The sequence below is a fragment of the Xyrauchen texanus genome, chromosome 11 (assembly GCF_025860055.1).
Source record: "Xyrauchen texanus isolate HMW12.3.18 chromosome 11, RBS_HiC_50CHRs, whole genome shotgun sequence".
Classification (NCBI taxonomy): Eukaryota; Metazoa; Chordata; class Actinopteri; order Cypriniformes; family Catostomidae; genus Xyrauchen; species Xyrauchen texanus.
This window is the reverse complement of record NC_068286.1, coordinates 32,420,023-32,437,428: the sequence shown is the minus strand read 5'-3', so window position 1 is coordinate 32,437,428 and position 17,406 is coordinate 32,420,023. Positions and strand designations below refer to the sequence as shown.

Genomic DNA, 17,406 nt, shown 5'->3' with positions numbered 1-17,406 from the left:
TATATTATTTACATATTGTTAGTAAGTAATACAACAAAGCACGACGTATTGCATAACGACAAATCACCGCGAGAGCTTTCCAATATGCGCGCTACTGAGTGACGTCTGTACATCCAGGTCAGAGAGCACCTGTCCATCAAAAGCTCACTATCCAATCAGAGTAGATCACTGTTAAGCCCACCCCCATGAGAGGTTTGTCTCAAAACAGCAAACGAAAAACTGCGAAGCGTAAGCGAAATCTGTGGCAATGTATTCAGAATCCACGATTTGCGAAAACGAATCTTTGAAAAACATTAACAAAAAATGAAGCATATTTGAAGAGCCTGTTAAATGAGTTAATTTTTTTCATTTTAATTGTGTTTTTCTTCTTTTGTAATGGAATATTTTTGATAGTTTCTGAAAAATTTACGTTCAGTTTTATAAAGTTACGTTCAGTTTTATAAAGTTACATTCATTATTATTGACTCAATCGTAATTCCATACAAAAGCAGCTTGCTATTCTGCCCTGCAAAAGCAAAAGACCTTAACTGACTAGAGTGTGAAACTGAGAAAAATGACTTTAAAGTTTCTGTTTTGTCCAGACAAAAGTATTATAGGTAGGACTCCCAAAATTTCACAACTAGTTGCTATACAGAAGAAATGTTTGTATGCAAAAAATCTTGAGCTCAAACTTTACCTTTGACCCTTGTTTGGCAGTTAATGTACTCTGCCTTTGTATCATGTGCCAAAAATCAGGAGTCATGCAGAGGCAAAAGGCCGTAACTGACATATAATCAATATTTACTTGCTGTTCACCATACTTACATCCAATATAAGAACACCTAACCAAGGTCTAGTCATCATGGTATTTGTTTTAAATTATATAGAAGACCTTTGGTTGTTCCTATTTAGTGCTATAATGATCAGGATAGTGCGGCAACACTAACAGAGTTAAACAGTATAACAGATAAGTTACTTTGCAGTACAGTATGTACAGTATGAATAAATACAATACATATTTTCACAATAAAGATAATTTAATTATAATTGAATACAAAGGTATATGTATTTAAATGCAATATATAGAGTAATAATTAATTAAACATTAGACCAATACATTAGAGATTAGAGACTGCTCATTCCAAGTTTTTTACTGTGCCCAAATAAAATCTTACTGAAAGCTAATTTTTTGAGATATCAACCTAAAATTTGGAACACATCTTGTCCATAGGCCCCTAGGTATATATGACAAAGCATTCTTGAAATACAACCATTTAAGTTTGGATAGTGATTTTCATGTCTATGCGAAAAAAGGGGGAGGGGTGACAGTTAAAGGGTTAAGGGCCACCAAACTGCTCAAGATGTTCAGTCAACGAACTTGACTTGGATTACTACTTTTTTAATTCTGAGATAATATAGACAGAGTATACCGAAAAAAAGTTGGAATTACTTTTACTATTTAGGTTAGCCTACTTTGTACGGACGTTAGCGATAACTAGCTGTAAAATCTGACGTGAACACCTGCAAGAAGGAAATATGGCTCAAACACGTATGGATTGTTGTGGATACAGCAGATGACGTGCATTGCCTTGGATTATATCTTCTATGGATTATATCGGATTGCATGGAAAGGTAGGATGCCTCTGTATTTAATATTTGGTTTTCAGCATCTGATGTGAGGCGAGTGTCAGCGTCAACGTTAGCGCTAATTTACGTGACACCGATTAAATTTAGCAAGCTCCGGGCTGTCACTGACATTGACAGATCTGAACCATCGCCCTATCACATCGCTATCACAGAGTAATAATACAAACAAGCAGTCGGCAGTCTACACTTTATTTCAAAGATGTGTCGTGTGTATGTTACGTGGTTTGGTGACAATAAAAGAGCGGTAATCTTTGACAGTATGACAAAGCCAGAGTACAGTAACATCACAGCGGCACCGTAACATCTCTCTTGATGCCAGGCGAAACAAAGTCAGAACACCTTAAACTCAAATTCAGCGTGCCGGAACAAAGGCTAAGAGCCGTAACAACTGTTACGGCGTTCTGCTGTGGTTTCTCCTATGGTTTTGGATGTTACGGTTGTCATAGCCCTTTAATTTCTCGATAAAACAATCAAATTGACTCACGATATTTATTCACATGATAAAGGAGGTCTTGAATACCCCAAAAATGACATTAACTCATTTTTGACCAAACATGATGTTACGGCGTTTTGCCTTTGTAGGGCAGTATTGTGACGTGGCGTTGGGGGGGGGGGGAGGGGGTGGGTAAGCAGGACAAATCTAGTATAGCTGATTACGCCACCCTGTTAAAAGGGAAATATTAATATATAATTAGATAACCCATAAAGAGCATACAGGTTCACTTGTTTCACAAAAGGACCCAAGATGTGGATACCAAAAATACAAAATCTTTATTTGCTACAATTATCAAGCAGTAACTTTAAAACATGTAAAAATTAAAATTGTATGACTCGGGCACAAATTGCACACATAAACACAAACACTACAAAACAAGAAACCGAGGCTTACCAGTGGAAGGTATTCTAGCTGACGAGCACAAGGCTCCTATCATTAAATCTTACCACCCAGTGCACAAATCTCACCACACACACATCAGCACACCAATGAAGTCAAACGTGAACAAACGTCACTCAGTGACAGAAGTCCCCCCACTACATGAGGCTAGCTAGCTGCCTGCCCTGGGTCTCGGTTCCTGTAAACTGAAACAAAAGTTAACCACAAAATTTATATTAATAATTAATGAAATCATGAAAAACACACTTCAACAGCACAAGCGGTGCTCTGACACACAAGCTGTGCCCTACAGTTCCAATTTATAGGATCCCTAAAGGCCTATGATTGGACAACCAATGCACCCAGAGGTGTGGTACAATAATTACAAAGAAATAACTGTGCAATGCTCACTGTTTTTCCCACTACACAATCATAACGTGCCCCACATCAAGACACAGTGATAGCTCGTAGTAGCATCAGCATAGCAGTGCAAGACTATCCTTATCAGCTCATAATTTGCCTAACTTTAACACAGATTATGTGGTACTTAACAGATTTTTTTGAATATAATTTCCTTTGAACAGCCAAATTTGTTCACAGACCTTTCCTTTCTTAAAATAAAGTGATGGATATTTTAGGAGGCTAGCTAAAATGTTATGCTTGTATTGTATTGATTTAATATTCTGATTGTTGATTGGTTGGTCTCTATGGGATGTATCTTTATGTATTAACCAAGTCGTATGATATCTTAGAACTTCACCATCTTAAATGAATTATTACGATTTGCAATAAGACTATGTTGGTAAATTTGACAAAAGTTTTTTTTCCTCGTTTGGTTGGTGTGAAAGTCCATTTAAGAACTGGTTTGGGGTGAGGTTCATTTTTGGCTTTGATAAGCAGCTTGAATTCTTTTCCTCTTGCAATGTATTTGCAGCAGACAAACGCAAATGTTTTACTGTGAGTGATATATTTTCAAAGGAAAACCCTGTGTCGTCACTTATTCACATTGGTAAACAGCTACCACTAGCACTCACAATGTGGCAAAGGTTTCTTGTTATGGATCCAAATAATACAATCGGAAAGATACCTGGATGCCAGAGGTTTGGACCAAGCAATCAAACTAGTCTGATCTAACTCTGAGAGCATGCTCGGTTTAAAAGCGTAAGTCTTCAACTATGGTTGAACATATGAGAAGTTACACACCTTTCTTCAAAATCTTACAAAGCCAAAACTATGCCAACACCTCACTTGATTTTAATCAAGAGATAAACAGGGGCAAACATCCAATCACACAGTGGATGATATAAGCACCTTCTAGCTTGGAACCCCCCAACAGTCCTTGGAAAATCTCCTTATCCTTCCAATCTTCCATATCCAACAGATCCAAGAGCAAGAATTCAAGATGGCGCCGAGTATGGCTGCTGCGTTGCGAGCTCCGATACAACACTGCGGTTTATTGTTTGTTTTGTTTACAGTTCTTTGTTTTTTTGTCTTGGATGTTGTCTGCCTTATTGTTTACGACAGAAGAACGCTTTCCTGCTCGGCCGCGGAAACGCAGAAGGAAAAGGGGAAAAAGAGCCGGCGTTCTCATCAGAGTAAGATGTCTTGCAAATCGACCCCTGCTACCCAGTATACTACTGGCAAATGTTCAGTCTCTGGACAACAAGCTCTGCGAGCTGAGAGTGCGGATCTCTTTCCAACGAGAGATGAGAGATTGCTGTGTAATCTGCCTTACAGAAACCTGGCTGGCTGCGGAGATTCCAGACTCGGCCATCGAAATCACGGGCTTCTCTGTGCACCGAGCGTACAGAGCGAAAGACCTCTCTGGTAAAAGCATAGGTGGTGGTGTATGTTTTATGATCAACAAATCATGGTGTGATCAGTGGAACGTACATTTCATCAAGTCTTTCTGCTCTCCTGATCTGGAATATCTCATGCTTCTGTGTCAACCATTCTGGCTACCGAGGGAATTCACAGCGGTCATCATCACAGCTGTGTACATCCCCCCACAAGCCAACACAGACCGGGCACTCAGGGAACTGTATGGGAGTATAAGTGAGCAGGAAACCACGTACCCTGAGGCTGCGTTCATTGTTGCCGGGGACTTCAACAAAGCAAATTTTAAAACAATAGCACCAAAATACCACCAACACATAAACTTCAACACACGAGGGGACCGGGTTTTAGATCATTGTTACTCTCCTTTCCGGTATGGCTACAAATCCCTCCCCCGCCCCCCATTTGGCAAATCGGACCACTCCTCCGATGTTCTTCTGCCCGCTTACAGGCAGAAACTGAAACGGGAAGCACCCACCCTCAGAACGATCCAGTGCTGGTCACACCAATCAGACTCTGCGCTACAAGACTGTTTTGATCACGTGGACTGGGAGATGTTCCGGTCTGCCTCTGATGACGACATCGAGGTTTACGCTGACAGCGTAACGTGTTTCATCAGGAAGTGCGTAGAGGATTGTTCCGACCAAAACAATACGGATATACTCCAACCAGAAACCATGGGTTAACGGCGATGTTCGCAGGGCACTCAATGCGCAGACCTCCGCTTTTAAGTCTTCTAACACGGAGGGGCGTAAACAAGCCAGTTATGCCCTCAGTAACACTATCAGGGAAGCCAAACGCCAGTACAGGCACAAACTTGAAGGTCAGTTCAACACCACTGACTCTAGAAGTATGTGGCAGGGAATTAACATCATAAAGGACTACAAACGGAATAAAGACTCTGCCGTGAACACCGCTGCATCTCTCCCAGACGAACTTAATACATTTTATGCTTGTTTCGAGGACAATAACACTGCCCTCGCGGAGATAGCTCTCGCGGCTGACGCTTCAGAGGTTGGTTCACTCTCCGTCTCAGTTGTGGATGTAACCCGATCCTTCCGACGGGTGAACATCCGTAAAGCTGCGGGTCCAGACAGCATTCTGGGCCGCGTCATCAGAGCGTGCTGCGAATCAACAGGCAGGTGTTTTTACGGACATTTTAAATCTGTCCCTCTCCCTGTCTGTAGTCCCCACATGCTTCAAAACATCAACCATTGTGCCTGTACCGAAGCAAGCCACAATCACTTGCTTAAATGACTAGTGTCCTTTTGCTCTGACTCCCATCATCAGCAAATGCTTTGAGAGGATAATCAGAGATTTCATCTGCTCTGTTCTGCCCACCTCTTTGGACCCAATGCAGTTTGCCTACTGCAACAACCGCTCCACTGATGACGCCATTGCATCTACACTACACACTGCTCTCTCCCACCTGGAAAAAGGAACACATATGTGAGAATGCTGTTTGTAGACTACAGCTCAGCATTCAACACCATAGTGCCCTCCAAGCTTGATGAGAAACTCCGGGCTCTGGGCTTAAACAGCTCGCTGTGCAGCTGGATCCTCGATTTTCCTGTCACGCAGACGCCAGTTGGTTAGAATGGGCAGCAACATCTCCTCATCACTGACCCTCAACACTGGTGCCCCGCAGGGCTGTGTTCTCAGCCCACTCCTGTATTCACTATACACACATGACTGTGTGGCAACACATAGCTCCAATGCCATCATTAAGTTTGCTGACGATACGATGGTGGTAGGTCTGATCACTGACAATGATGAAAGAGCCTACAGAGAGGAGGTGCACACTCTGACACGCTGGTGTCAGGAGCGCAACCTCTCCCTCAACGTCAGTAAAACCATGGAGCTTGTAGTGGACTTCAGGAAGAAAGACGGAGAACAGAGCCCCATCACCATCAATGGAGCACCGGTAGAGAGAGTCAGCAATTTCAAGTTCCTCGGTGTCCACATTACTGAGGAACTCACATGGTCCGTCCACACTGAGTCCGTTGTGAAGAAGGCTCACCAGCGCCTCTTCTTCCTGAGACGGCTGAGGAAGCTTGGAATGAACCACCACACACCACATCCTCACACGGTTTTACACCAGTACTGTAGAGAGCATCCTGACTGGCTGCATCACCGCCTGGTATGGCAATAGCACCGCCCACAACTGCAAAGCCCTGAAAAGGGTGGTGCGAACTACCAGAAACATCATCGAGGTGAGCTTCCCTCCCTCCAGGACATATATACCAGGCGGTGTGTGAAAAAAGCTCGGAGGATCATCAGAGACTCCAGCCACCCGAGTCATGGTCTGTTCTCACTGCTAACATCAGGCAAGCGGTATCGCAGCATCAGGACCCGCACCAGCCGACTACATGACAACTTCTTCCCCCAAGCAGTCAGACTGTTGAACAATTGATCTCTCACGATCAATAATTTGCACTGCACTTTATTAATCTATAATCTCACACTGGACTGTCAGCATATTCTCCTCAATACAACTACTTTATATATACACTCACCTAAAGGATTATTAGGAACACCATACTAATACTGTGTTTGACCCCCTTTCGCCTTCAGAACTGCCTTAATTCTACGTGGCATTGATTCAACAAGGTGCTGAAAGCATTCTTTAGAAATGTTGGCCCATATTGATAGGATAGCATCTTGCAGTTGATAGAGATTTGTGGGATGCACATCCAGGGCACGAAGCTCCCGTTCCACCACATCCCAAAGATGCTCTATTGGGTTGAGATCTGGTGACTGTGGGGGCCATTTTAGTACAGTGAACTCATTGTCATGTTCAAGAAACCAATTTGAAATGATTCGAGCTTTGTGACATGGTGCATTATCCTGCTGGAAGTAGCCATCAGAGGATGGGTACATGGTGGCCATAAAGGGACGGACATGGTCAGAAACAATGCTCAGGTAGGCCCTGGCATTTAAACGATGCCCAATTGGCACTAAGGGGCCTAAAGTGTGCCAAGAAAACATCCCCCACACCATTACACCACCACCACCAGCCTGCACAGTGGTAACAAGGCATGATGGATCCATGTTCTCATTCTGTTTACGCCAAATTCTGACTCTACCATCTGAATGTCTCAACAGAAATCGAGACTCATCAGACCAGGCAACATATTTCCAGTCTTCAACTGTCCAATTTTGGTGAGCTCTTGCAAACTGTAGCCTCTTTTTCCTATTTGTAGTGGAGATGAGTGGTACCCGGTGGGGTCTTCTGCTGTTGTAGCCCATCTGCCTCAGGGTTGTGCGTGTTGTGGCTTCACAAATGCTTTGCTGCATACCTCGGTTGTAACGAGTGGTTATTTCAGGCAAAGTTGCTCTTCTATCAGCTTGAATCAGTCGGCCCATTCTCCTCTGACCTCTAGCATCAACAATGCATTTTCGGCCACAGGACTGCCGCATACTGGATGTTTTTCCCTTTTCACACCATTCTTTGTAAACCCTAGAAATGGTTATGCGTGAAAATCCCAGTAACTGAGCAGACTGTGAAATACTCAGACCGGCCCGTCTGGCACCAACAACCATGCCACGCTCAAAATTGCTTAAATCACCTTTCTTTCCCATTCTGACATTCAGTTTGGAGTTCAGGAGATTGTCTTGACCAGGACCACACCCCTAAATGCATTGAAGCAACTGCCATGTGATTGGTTGATTAGATAATTGCATTAATGAGAAATTGAACAGGTGTTCCTAATAATCCTTTAGGTGAGTATATATATATATATATATATATATATATATATATATATATATATATATATATATATATATATATATATATATATATATATATATACTCTTTACTTATTGTATTGTATATTGTGTATTCTATATTGTGTGTATTGTTTACTGTACATTGTATATAATTATTGTGTTGTGTAAGTATGTGTACATCTGATATGTAAATTGTGTTGTGTAAGTATGTTGTTTACTGTAATTGGTATATGTCTCGTCACTGTCATGACTGCTATGTTGCTCGGACCTGCACACAAGAATTTCACCTACTGTTGCACTTGTGTACATGGTAGTGTGACAATAAAGTGATTTGATTTGATTTTATTTGAAGAAGAAAAGTCAAAAATTTCCATCAGAACGCATGTGTAGAGGTGTCTATTCACCATGAATAATTCATGTTGATTGGAAGTGCTGACAACTTCAATGGTTGGAGGTCCATCTGTTTGAGCTACAGTACAAATTTGAACAGTATCAGCCAGAAAAGATCGAGTTCTTATACCGAACTGTGGCGGTTATCAGGCTAATCAAGCTTCCGAGAGGGATAAAGGCTGATTGTGGAGGATTGTGCATGATGTAGACGTACCTGTAGATTGCATACTGAATTGGATTGGTTTTCATTCTTGCATGTATCTCTCACCGAATTCCTTTCCTCTGTTTAACCAGCTATATGTATTAATTTGCCCAAGCACTGGTAGTTCCTTCAGGGAATGAAAAATTAATTGTGATTATTGTTATAAATAATAAATGTAATTAACATTGGTGTTTTTATCCAAACTGTTGCCACTGTTTAATAAAAGTAATAAGCAATTTTAGGCCATGTTGGGTTTATTTTAAAGTTGGTTTTAGGCCCTTTGTTTCAACAATGATGTAAAACCACATGTTTCAAAACCACATTTGGATTTTTTATTTATTTCTAAGATTTATCTAGGGTTGTCATCAGTCTTGATTCATTTACTTACTGGGGGAATGTTTCTCATTAACCAACATCCTCTGATCATTTCTGAGAAACAACAGCAGCTTGGAAAACAGTAGGGACTGTATCTATCCTTTGCCGATAATATGCATGCTGGGAGTAAACGTGTTCACCTGCCATTCATTTCTCCTCTCTCAGAGTAATACTACCACACAGAGATTTACCTGTAAATAGCCTGTGTGGGCCACAAAGCCAAGACTGAGCCTTGCAGATCACTCGCAACAAACTGGTGATGCTTTAGTGAACACAACTCTCTATATTACGATTATGTCAGCCACAGTGATTAAGTGAGTGAGCCCAAGTGCTTTAAGTTCACATAATAGAGAACAGGATATATTGAATGGCGATCTAATGTTTCATAAAATGCAATATTTCTCAAGACAATAAAAAAAGGACTGTTCCCTATCTGTCACTCACTCGACGTTGTGTCGAAGTAGTGACGCTAGAGGTCATCCTTGGGAGCCCCATAAACCTCTGATCTTTGAGGAAAGGCCAATGGGAATTGGTAAGTGGAATTTGCATGCCACTCTCCCGGACATCCGGGTATGAGCTGGCTCGCAACCACTCATTCAGATTTGTATTCAGAGCTGAGCGGTTTTGTTTCAGCGAGCTAAATTCTTCTTCCGGTCCCTTCACCTCTGCATGATGTTGGATTTATTGCGTATTACAGTGGTTTCTCCCCCTTGTGCACCGGTTGAGTACAGAGAACACCCCTGGGCACTTCGAGATCCTAAAAGAGTATATATTCTTGCAAATAAAAGAGTATATTTTCTCTAAAAGAGTGGCACCTTTTTAAAGATGCCTTTCCGTCTATGTGTAATTACTGGTTGCGGTCATTACCACGTGGAGATAGGGTTCGTGGAAGGGTCATATTCTCACCTTCCTCAGAAGAAAAGACACCCTAGCGGCTCCCCGCCTCGGTCCTTCTACCTAAAGGTATGAGGCAGCGTCGGTTAGCACTGAGGGCAATTTGGGGACCCCAATGGGAGCTGCTCCTGCAGGAAACCACCTACGGACAGCCCCGGTCGAGTTCAGGGATGAGACTGCTGGCTCGTCTCAGGGCGACTTTGCAATCTCATTCGGGGCTTACGAAGTGGATGAGCTCTTGATTGCAGCATCGGAGAGCAGGCTGGTCCAGTCTGATGCTGAGGACATGTAGCAACAGGCAGCTGCGTGCTTCAGGCCGGAGTGGAACCCTCCACCCCACTCTGAACCCTCGCAGCTTGATGACTCGTTCCTGGGCTCGGATCGCTGCTCACGGCCGCGGCCTGCCTCGGTCCTTTTCTTCTCGGAGATGCATGACGAGTTCATGAGGTCATGGGGGCACCTTTTACTGCCCGGGCCCAATCTCACTACCCTTGAAGGTAGGGCTGCCAGGGGTTACTTGGCGATTCCTCAGGTGGATAAGGTGGTTGCAGTGCACCTGTGCCCGCAAAAGTCCACCACCTGGTGGAACTGTCTGAGACTCCCGTCCAGGGCCTGTAGGTTTTCGTCGACACTGGTGACTAAGTCTTACCGCCTCCGCCCTGCATGCCATGGCTCTCCTGCATTTGAACCAAGCCAAGGCACTAAGAGAACTGCACAAGGGATGTTCTGACCCTGGATTGATGCAGGAGCTGCACATGATGACCGATCTCACCCTCCGGTGACAAAGGTAAAGGCATGGACTCTCGGGCAGGCGATGTCCACCCTGGTGGTCCAAAAGTGCCAACTTTGTCTCAACTTGGTCGAAATGAGGGAGGCTGACAAAGTATGGTTCCTTGACACCCCTGTTTGGCCTATTCGGTGACACCATCTCGAACTGCAGTTCTCTACAGTTAAGAAGCAGACGGAGGCTATTCAGCATATCCTGCTCATCGCCAGTGGCATTCCCCTGTGGAGACGACACCGGCTCCTCCGCAGCCTCGGTGTAGAGACCGCTTCAGCACTGGCTTCAGACTCGAGTCCCTAGATGGGCATGTTTCCACGGCACACATCGCGTGGTCATCACGCCGATCTGCTGCTGATTTTCAGCCCTTTTCTGCAGGCAGGGGTCCCCTTAGTGCAAGTGTCCAGGTGCATCGTGGTTACAACAGATGCCTCCAAGCGTGGCTGGGGCGCTATGTGTAAATTTCGCATAGTCACAGGCTCCTGGACAGGGCTGCGACTGCCTTGGTATATACATTTTGCCTCGAGTTGCTGACAGTATTTCTCACCCTGTGGAGGCTTTGGCCATTGATCCAGGGCAAGCATGTGTAGGTCCGGATGGACAACACGGCGACGGTGGCATTTATAAATCGACAAGGCAGTTTACACTCACATAACATGTCACAACTCGCCCGCTGACTCAAGGTCCTGTGCAAGGTCAGGGAGGATGAGGAGCAGGTCATCTTAGTAGCACCCTACTGGCCCACCCAGACTTAGTTCTCTGACCTCACACTCCTCGCGACACCCCCGGCGAATTCCCCTGAGGAGGGATTTCCTCTCTTAGGGACAGTGCACCATCACGCACCCTGGGCCAGACCTCTGGAATCTCCATGTCTGGCCCTTGGACGGGACAAGAAAAAAAACAAGAAAAAACAAACAAAATTGAATAAAAATATAAAGTGAATAGAAAATATAGTATATATAGAAATACACAATAAGGCTTATATATATATATATATATATATATATATATATATATATATATATATACAGGGTTGGGAGGGTTATTTTGGAAATGTATTCCACTACAGATTATCATTGTGAAGATGGGGCCAGCTGGTTATCACAGGATTTTAGAAAAGTGGGTGAAACAGAGTCTGGGCCCTGTGCTTTCCTTGTCTATTGGAGATAGGGTGTGAGACTGGGCTTTTTAAATCTACAGTAAAACACATTCAAGTCCTCAGCCAGTTGTTGGTTCCCTACGGTGTTGGGGGATGGTGTCTTGAAGTTAGTAAATATTTTCAGTCCACTCCACACTCACACAGGGTCATTAGCTTAAAACTTGTTTTTCAGCTTATCAAAGTAGCTTCTTTAGACACTCTGATTTCCATATTCAGTGTGTTCCTAGCCTGACTGTAAAAGATTTTATCCCCATCATCTTTTGCCTGAGGAAGCTGCTTGAGTTTTGCTGTAAACCACGGTTTATCATTGTTGTATGTTAAATAATTCCTAGTAGGAATGCAAATGACCTCACAGAAACTGATATATAATGTCACAGTATCTCTGAGCTCATCCAGATTGGTGTCTGCAGCCTCAAATATACTCCAATCTGTGCAGTCAAAGCAGGCATGTAGTTCCAATTCTGCTTAATTGGTCAATCTCTTTAAAATCAAATAAAAATCAAATCCCTTTATTGTCACTCAACCATATGCTAAAGTGCAACAGTAGGTGAAAGTCTTGGGTGCAGTTCCAAGCAACATAGCAGTATGACAATTGCAATAAACATCTGATTTACATTTAACACAGTTTACACATCTTGTTACACAACACAATATCCAATATACACTTAATAATATACAATATACAGTATACCAAAAAATAAGAAGAATGTATAATTAAAATACACTGCCGTACCAGGCAGTGATGAGGCCTGTTAGGATGCTCTCTACAGTGCTGGTATAGAACCATGTGAGGATGTGGTGGTTCATTCCAAACTTCAGGAAGAAGAGGCGCTGATGAGCCTTCTTCACAATGGTCTCAGTGTGGATGGACCATGTGAGTTCCTCAGTGATGTGGACACAGAGGAACTTGAAGCGGCTGACTCTCTCCACCGGTGCTCCATTGATGGTGATGGGGCTGTGTTCTCTGTATTTTCTCCTGAAGGCAACCACAAGCTCCTAGGTCTTACTGACATTGAGAGAGAGGTTGTGCTCCTGACATCAGCATTTCAGAGTGTGCACCTCCTTTCGGAAGGCTGTTTCATCATTGCCATTGATCAGACCTACCAACATCACATCATCAGTGAACTTAATGATGGCATTATAGCTATGTTTTGCCACACAGTCATAAGTGTGCAGGGAATATAGGAGTGGGCTGAGAACACAGCCCTGGGGGGCTCAGTGTTGCGGGTCAGTGATGATGAGATGTTGCTGCCCATTCTAACCACCTGGCATCTGCTTGACAGATGTTTAAGCCAAGAGCCCGCAGTTTCACATCAAGCTTGGAGGGCACTATGGTGTTGAATGCTGAGCTGTAGTCTACAAACAGCATTCTCACATATGTGCTCTTTTTTCAAGGTGGGAGAGGGCAGTGTGTAATGTAGATGCAATGGCATCATCAGTGGAGTGGTTGTTGTGGTAAGCAAAATGCAGTGAGTCCAGTGAGGCAGGCAGCACAGAGCAGATGTAATCTCTTAATTAATTAATTTATTCATTCATTCGTTCAGATAAAGAAAACATTTTCAAGTACTGGGCAGTTACAATAAGCAGAAGTGTCAATAACATAAGATCCCTTAAGTGAAGCGAGATAATACAGCTGTTCAATTTGTCATTAGAAATAAACAGACCTCTGCAGTGATGCACACGTGAGCAAGACATTCCATTTCACAAATCCTTTGGTTCATCCGTCCTCATTTCCTTTCCTTGGATCGTTTCCTTGTTTCCTAACAGGGTGAAGCTAGGAAACAAGGCAAGGAAGCAAGGAAAAGAAACGAGGATGCACAATTTGGGAAATGAGAAGCACTCTTTTGTTTTTGTTAGCCATGTGCCTCTCTGACTGTGTTACCCTTATAACTCTCTGTCGTTTAGTCCTTGTTATTTTAATTAAATTTAGTTCCTCATGTGCCCTACCTGTATATATTGTGCTCCGTTCCCTCTTGTGATTGTCAGACTATTTGGTTTCTCATGTTGTTCAGTTGTTGATTGCACTGTCTCGCAGTCTGGTTTGTAATCTTGTCTTTCAGTTTGTTGTTCTTCAAAAGTTTGTTATTGTATTTTTCTTTTCAGTTTTATCAGTTTCTCTCCCCTATGAGTTTATTTTTCCCTGTCTGCAATTGGGTCCTCACTCTTGATTCATCCCATGACACATACAGAACTCTGGTACCATGGTTTTACTACATATGTTACATTTTCAAGATAGTACCATTGAATTATTATGTTTGTTTGATACTTATTACTTATAATGCTATTATATGTAATTTATAGTACTTTTCAAAATATCATAAAATACAGTGCAAACACTATGGTTTATTAATATGGTAATTACAGTATCCTATTTTATATCAAAATACTATGGTCATACCCTCTGATGCCATCATTAAACCATGATACTGTCATAGTACTATTTTATAAGGATGGTGTGTTGAACATAAAATTGCAGGATTGTAGGTTGTTATTGCCTTCGCTGAACCCTTAAAACATGGAGATATCATCTGTGCCAATTCCACAGGGCTTGTGCAGTCCAACCATCTGTGGGCACACTACATGCCCAAATTGCATCCAGGCCTGCCAGACCCTGTTACCCAGTGCCATGCTGTCTTCTCACTATGAATGTGGGCAGAGCCTAGGATATCCCTGCCCAGTGCATTACTGAATCACTCCCAATTAATCACATGTCTATTAGAAAATAACACACAGTTAAATTGCTCATCAAAAATGCTGTCATTAATGCACAACTACGGTTGCTGCTTACAAAAATGTAAAAAATATGAGATTGTAACAAATGCAGTACATTTACTTATTTGGCGGACACTTTTGTCCAAATATCTTGGAGGAATACACTTTATCAACATGTTTTCAAGCCTAACCAGCTTGAGGTTGGGAGATCAGCTTACCACTTTAGGCTGGTTTAAGTTGTTTATTGTTCCTTAGGCTTCTTCAAAGGTAATTGGCTAGCTGACTATGTTTGCAGTTTTCACTGAAGCAGTTATATATTAGCTTGTACCAACACACTCTCATGGTCGAAATCGTCAGGAATCATAAGACTTTTCTAAATTTGGCTAATTCGTATGACATTGTGAGGCTGTACTCATTTGAATACCTCCGAATTTCACTACAGCCAGCTTCCGTGCGCTTCCGCATTAGACATCTGGGATTTTGCACATGATGAAGTCGTACGAGTTTATGTGAACAACATCGTGCAAGACCATATAAAATAGCCAACTAATAAATGATATACATTTCATGAGCTCGGGTCGGCTTGTACCCAAACTCAGGGCTGTATCTAGATGCGTGAAAGGTGGTAATGATTCTAGGGGGGAGCACAACAAATTCTAAACTGTACTTTTTTTAATAGGAAAGGGGTCCAAAGCAATATACAGTCATGGGCCCTAGAATACACATCTACGAATGAGAAAAAAAATAGGGTTTTCAAGAGGGAACTTGAGAATGACCAATCATTATTCTGTCAGTCAGAGGAATGATAGCTTTATGCTAATTAAAGAGGTACTGTGCAAGCTGGTGGTTTCTCTCAGAGGGAAAGGCTAATGAAGTAAGTGACACATGCATGAGCAGAGGACAGTTCCCCGTCTGTCGCTCTCTCCACGTTGTGTCGGAGAAGCGACACTAGGGGTCTCTCTCGAGCGCCGAATATTCCTCTGATCCATTGAAAAAAGGCCAATGAGAAGTTGGCAGTCAGTATTTGCATACCCCGCCCCCGGACATACGGGCATAAAGGCGAGGCGAAATTTTCTTGGGAGCCGATGGTTGTGCATGCTGTTCGCGTGAGATCACACCAGTTCCTGTATTCCTCTGACACTGTGCATGCTGTTGGATTGAGGGCGCATTACAGCGGCGATTTCTCCTTCTTGCACGGCAGTGCAATTGCCCCTGGGCGCTTCGACAGTGCAGAAACCCAACTCTAAGAGAGTTGTTTAAGAGAGTGATTTTCTCTAAAAGAGAAATACACAGCGGCGTTGAACGTCCTTTTCAGGACGCGTCTTTTTAAAGACGTGTTTCCGCCTCTGTGTAGTTTCCGGATGCGGTCGATTTCTCCCCACCTCCTACGGTCATAAAAACTGCCTGGCGTACCTGGGTTGCGATTACACGCAGGCAGCGTTTTTATGAATGGTCTATGTTTTCTCGCAGTAGAGGAGGTAGACAAAGCACGCTTTCTCATACGCTCCCGTCTCCCGCGACACCACCTGACGACTCTACCCAGCAGCCCTCAGTGGTGAAGAAACAGACGGAGGCTATTTTCACACATCCTGCCCTGCCGCAAACGTGCCGCCAGGGGCCATGCCCTGTCTGCTCACCGAGGGCGTCCTCCTGCGGCTTTCAAGAAAGAAAGAGGTGCTCCGCCTCAACAAACATGGGCCCAGCTCTCCGCCCTGGTGTCGAGCTCCCCGCAGAAGATGGACGCCCCCTCATCTCACGGACCCCCTCGAGGACCCGGAAGGCTCCCAGGCGCTCCTGAGATGACCGACCCAGAGACTGAGACGTTAGCTCCGGAGCTGGTAAGACCACTCCGTTCCCCGGTGGGGGGCCGGGAGGAGAATCTTTTGTTGAATTAATTTCATTTGCCACACCCCCTAACGGGGGCTGCGGTACTCACATTCTCAATAATAGAGCTATTTCCTCTTTTGTCTCTGGGTCACCTGGCCCACAAATGCCGTTCTCACAGCACTCTGCTGCCAAGCCTCAACAGTCCCGGCACGCTGAATGCGGCCCCAGATCCGCCTTCAGCCCCACGACTGTTCCCCGGCCGGCCGGTTCTGACGAGTCCAGAGGACGCCACTAGAGGACCTCCTCCTCAGTCACCAACACGCCCCCTGCCGGATGTCCGGAGCAAGGTAAGTGCTTTGAGTCTTTTCTCAGCACCAGAGCCTCGGGGCGCGTCCGCGCCTCCCGACGGCGTCCTACCTGCTCCACCCCGCTGCGAAGCCCCACCGGGTACGTCAAAAATAACCGTCCCTTTGGTGCCCCTAGCACGGAGATTGGATGCGTGGCTTTCACTTCCCAACCCGTCTCGCTGGCTGGCCTGGACCATCCGACTCGGTTACGCAATTCAGTTTGCCAGGCCCTCCAACCGAAATGAAGAAGGGTTTCTACAGCCCTTACTTCATTGTACCCAAGAAAGGCTGCGGCTTACGACCAATCTTGGACCTGCGAGTTTTCAATCGAGTGCTGCTCAAACTCCCGTTCAAAATGCTCACGCACAAATGCATCTTGACAAGCGTCCAACACCTAGATTGGTTCGCAGCGGTAGACCTGAAGGACGCGTACTTCCACGTCTCAATCTTGCCGCGACACCGACCTTTTCTATGGTTCGCGTTTGACGGCCAGGCGTTCCAGTACAAAGTCCTCCCCTTCGGCATGTCTCTGTCCCCTCGCGTCTTCACAAAAGTCGCAGAGGCAGCTCTTGCCCCGCTCCGAGAAGCCGGCATCCACATACTCAACTACCTCAACGTCTGGCTCATATTGGCCCACTCCCGAGTTACTAT

At 44.2% G+C, this 17,406-nt stretch overlaps 1 protein-coding gene across 1 annotated transcript in view; it reads right to left on the bottom strand.

The window, feature by feature from the left end:
* The window catches only part of LOC127651416 (receptor tyrosine-protein kinase erbB-4-like), a 364,872-nt gene that overhangs the window by 235,101 nt on the left and 112,365 nt on the right, over positions 1–17,406 (bottom strand). The window lies entirely within an intron of this gene.